Raw genomic sequence first — 4,643 nt, forward strand, 5'->3', positions numbered from 1 at the left:
CTTCCAGTGAGATCCGATATGCGGCCCACATGGTGGACTGCTAACTCTGTCCTTCCGGGCATGTTGGTGAATACACCCAGGAAGGTTTGCAGTACCTCCCACAGCTGGGACTGCTGACTGCCGGACAGCAGGTCACTTACCCTTGCATCCTCCATGGACCCACTCGCCTTAGACTGGGCGAGCATATCAAGGAGGGGGTCTTCCTCCCTGTTTTCGGGCAGGTTGCAGACCGGTAGAGCGCAGGCTTCATGTTCTTGATGCACCTTTATCATATTGACGTGGAAGACCTTCCGCCTGCCCCGGGCATGGTCGAGGGTGACCACGTAGGTGACTGGGTTGAGCTGCTGGTGTATGACATATGGGCCCTCCCAGGCTGCCTGAAGCTTATCTTTTAACACTGGGAACAGGACCCTGGTAGGTCAGCTGCCGGGCATTTTGGTCGTACCATTGCTTCCAGTCAGCCTGGGCCTGCGCCATGTTGTCATGCACCAGCTGCGACAAGGCCTGTATTTTGTCACGGAGCCGCATGACATACTCCACAACAGACACCTCTGGGGGGTTTAGTTTCTCTTCCCAGGATTCCCTTACCAGACCAAGGGGTCCCCGGACAAGTCTGTCATACAGGATCTCAAAGGGGGAGAATCCCGTTGAGGCCTGTGGGACCTCTCGGTAAGCAAATAGCAGGTGTGGGAGGTACCACTCCCAGTTACGTCCCTGAGACTCAACCAGCATTTTCAGCATTTGCTTAAGAGTGCCATTAAATCGTTCACACAAACCATTGGTCTGTGGGTGATACACACTGGACACCAGATGCTGCACCTGCATTTTCTTACAGGTGGCCTCCATTAAATGGGACATGAACTGAGTCCCCTGGTCAGTAAGCATCTCCCTGGGAAATCCTACTCTGGAGAAGAGGGCCAAGAGGGCATCTGCCACCTTATCGGCCCTAATGAAGCATAGAGCCACTGCCTCCGGATACCGGGTAGCATAGTCTACTACAGTAAGGACAAAACATTTAACAGAGCTGCTGGGGACGGCCAGAGGCTTAACGATGTCCACAGCAATCCTCTGGAAAGGTTCCTCTATCACTGGCAGAGGGATCAGGGGAGCTTTGGGAGCAGGCCCCGACTTCCTCACTGTCTTACACGTAATACAGGAGCGGCAGTAGTTGTCCCCATCTTGGGCCAATAGAAATGGTGAGACAGCTGGGCCTTGGTCTTGCTGACCCCCAAGTGTCCAGCAAGGGGGATCTCATGGGCCACCCACAACAACTCATCCCTAAAGCAGTAGGGCACAACCAGCTGTCTTTCATTCAGCCCCTCCTGTTGGGAGTTACAGGGAACAGACTCCCGATACAACCTCCCCTGGTCCCAGAATACCCTCTCCTTATCAGTCGTGGAGACGGGCTTCTCCGCAAGGTCCCTCAACGTCTCTAAGCTGACATCTAAGTGCAGAGCCACCTGGAACTCCTGGCTGGAGGCAGCCAAAAGTGACGTTAGGTTCCCAACCTGGCTGGAACCCTTTGTGACCCCCTAGGAGTCCGCACCTGGTTCTGTTATCCCCCTGTGTAGAGAGGGGCCAGAAGGCAGTGCGCTACCTGCCTTCTGGGCACTCTTACTGCGGGTGACAGTGCCGATGCAGGAAGTCTCCCCGGGGGGTAACAAACTTTTTCCCATCAGCCTGACCGGCTCTGGGTGCTACTTGCTCCTGATCCTTTAGCACTTTAGGAGCAGTGCCAATCCTGGGGCAGCTACCATCGGCCATGTCACCATCCGCTGTGACACTGGTCAGCTGCATTTGACCACCTTCCTCGTGGTTCTCATGTCTGCCTCCATCTCTGTCAGCACAGACACTTACTACCTTGGGGACGGTCTCAGCCACATCACCCCGCAGCGTGGCATGGCTGAGTTCCCCTGTACAAACTTCCACTTTATTACCATGAACAACATTTGTAATCACGTTCTGGATATCCACATTCGAGTCACATGACTTAACAGCGCTTGCATCACATGACTTATCAATAACATTTCCATCACATGACTTATTGGATTGGAGAGGGTCATCAGGGACAAATTGTGCAACCAATCGTCCCAGATCATTCCCCAATAAAACATTTGCTGGTAGATGTTCGGACACCCCCACTTCCCTCCACCCTCTCCCAGCACCCCAGTCGAGGGAAACACAGGCCATTGGGAAAGATTGGCAAACACCCCCAACCCCAGTGACAGTCAGGAGTTTTTCCGGGGTAAAGTTTTCAGGAGGCACCAGTTCGGGGCGGATCAGGGTTCGGTCGGCTCCAGTGTCCTTGATCCCCACAGTGAGGGTGCCGCCCACAGTGACAGAGTGTAGGTTTTCACAGGCCCTACCACTTGCCTCCCGCACCAAAAAAACAGCTGAACTATGCCCTTGGATGTGGGGTTCCTCTTCTGCCTCTCTGGGCAAGCAGAGCTGAGGTCTCCAGGCTGGTTTTAGGAAAAACACCTGTGTGGGTCAGACGTGGGTCGGGCACTAGCAGATGGGACAGAACCTCCAGGAGGACAGCTGGCAAGGGCAGGGGTGGTAGTAGTCATCTTACTCCCTTTCCAGCTGGTGGTGGAAGGCTTCCGCACCACCGATGCACGGTTGGCCTCATAGATGTCAGCAATCTGTGCTGCTATATTCGCATCCTTTGGTTCCCGGTCTATCACGAACTGCCGCACGTCCGCAGGACACAGGTGTAGGAATTGGTCCTTTACCATCAGGTCTGTTATCTGCTCACCAGTGATGGAGGACAGTCCTTAGGCCCATTGGCTAAAGTTGGTCCGGAGCCCATCTACAACGTCTCTGTTGCTGTCGTGTGGTCCACGCTGGAGAGTCTGGAACTTTTTGCGGTACATCTCTGGAGTCAGCTGATACTTCCGTATTAGGGCCTGCTTTATGGCCTCATAGTCTCCACTCTGCTCTTGAGGGAGACTGGCAAACGCGTCCAGGGCCTTGCCTCACAGCCCTGGGATTAAGTATCGTGCCCATTATGCTAAGGGCAACTGGTACTGCAAACAAGTCTTTTCAAATCCCCTCAGAAAGGTGTCCAAATCCCCATCCTTTTTCATCACAGGAAAGTGCTCCGGTTGGGGCTTAAAGCTGCTGGCATTATTGGACTCACCATTCAGTGAGGAAGGTGTCTGCTGCCGGGCTTGGAGGACCTTTAACTCATGGTCCCTCTGGGCTTGACGCTTGGCTCTCTCAGCCTCGGCCTGGCACTCAGCTCTCTCAGCCTCTCGCTGAGCCTGGCACTCAGCAAACTCACGCTTTGCTTGGCGTTCCTGTAGCACAAACTGTAGCCGTGCTTGAGAGTCACATTCTCCCAGTTGCTGCAGAATCATCGGCAAGTAAGAGTCCCTTCCACTCCGGGAGCTGGGGTTGCTGCCAGACCCCTCGGAATCCGACAGTTCTGCGGACCATCCTGGAGCTAGGTCCATGGTAACTTTCCTGGTGCTTTGCTGGTCCCATGCTCTTGGGCCACATCGCACTGGTCTTTGAGATCATCCTCCACCAAGGCACAGATTAGCATCTCTATGGTCTTGTTGGACCCATCGAGGCCTCGCTCCTCACAGATTTGGATAAGCACAGCTTTCTCATGCTTTTTATAAGCAGCTGCCATTCTAGCAGTCACTTGCCAAATAAAAGATAGGATAGAAAAACAAGAGAGGGGAGGGGGTAACTGCTACACGTACAGTATTGTTCCAGGTATAATTAAACACTGAGTTCGATCCTCAAAACTTTGCAAGTTTTTAGTGAAAGGGATGATTGCTCAAACCAGATCACTAATGCTCTATATCCCACTGCTGCCACCAATTTGTCATGAACAGCCAGGGGAGTAACTCAGATATCCCGCAGCTGTTCATGGATTTGTCAAGAACACGGTTACTCTATAGCGTCCCCTTACTATCAGGTCAATTTCGGAACTGCCGGACAATAAGTAAATGAGGCTGCTGAGCTAATAATGCCAAATATTGGAGGTCTCACAGCAAGGGTAATTTTATATATCACCTATTGCCACTAATGGAATATATATATACCTCAGTTCCCTTAATGATAGCATTCCAATAATTCTACACCACAGTAATTCTGCTGCCACCACCGAAACTTGGTACAGGAAGTTCGGACACCCGTTACAGATAGCATAAGGCCCTTCAGGTTTTGGATTCAGAAATATAGAGCATGAAGAAATAAACTATTAAATTTTATATATTAAATCCGAAAATAGGCAGCGTTTATAAAAATATACAAGAATTTACAAGAGGGAACAATACAAGTACAGTATACAATTACCTAAAAATAAAAGGGAACAAAATCGAAAGATTACTACACCTGGTCACGGATTATGGCTCAGATATAGGGGGAGAGGCAGCCCCTTGGAAATTGCCAATCCAATACACAGAATGTATCCTCTGGCATTGACACAGAGTGTACTAAGACACTGGCTTTTATTAACCTCTGTCCGACCCGCAGCCCCCACCTCTGCTGACATCATGACATTATGTAAGTTAGGGGGTTTTCCCCTCTTCCAAAATTATGGAAATCTCATGGTCCTTATTTCTCCGTGTGGGAGCATCCCACGCGGATGATATTACCGTCGTATTTTATATTATGATTTTAGCAGA

General features: G+C 51.2%; 1 pseudogene; it reads right to left on the reverse strand.

Annotated features, from left to right (window-relative positions):
- Window positions 1-384: 384 nt before the first annotated feature.
- On the reverse strand, window positions 385-3,458 carry LOC142243887 (uncharacterized; annotated as a pseudogene).
- Window positions 3,459-4,643: the final 1,185 nt, after the last annotated feature.

Source organism: Anomaloglossus baeobatrachus, chromosome 6 (genome assembly GCF_048569485.1).
Source record: "Anomaloglossus baeobatrachus isolate aAnoBae1 chromosome 6, aAnoBae1.hap1, whole genome shotgun sequence".
Classification (NCBI taxonomy): Eukaryota; Metazoa; Chordata; class Amphibia; order Anura; family Aromobatidae; genus Anomaloglossus; species Anomaloglossus baeobatrachus.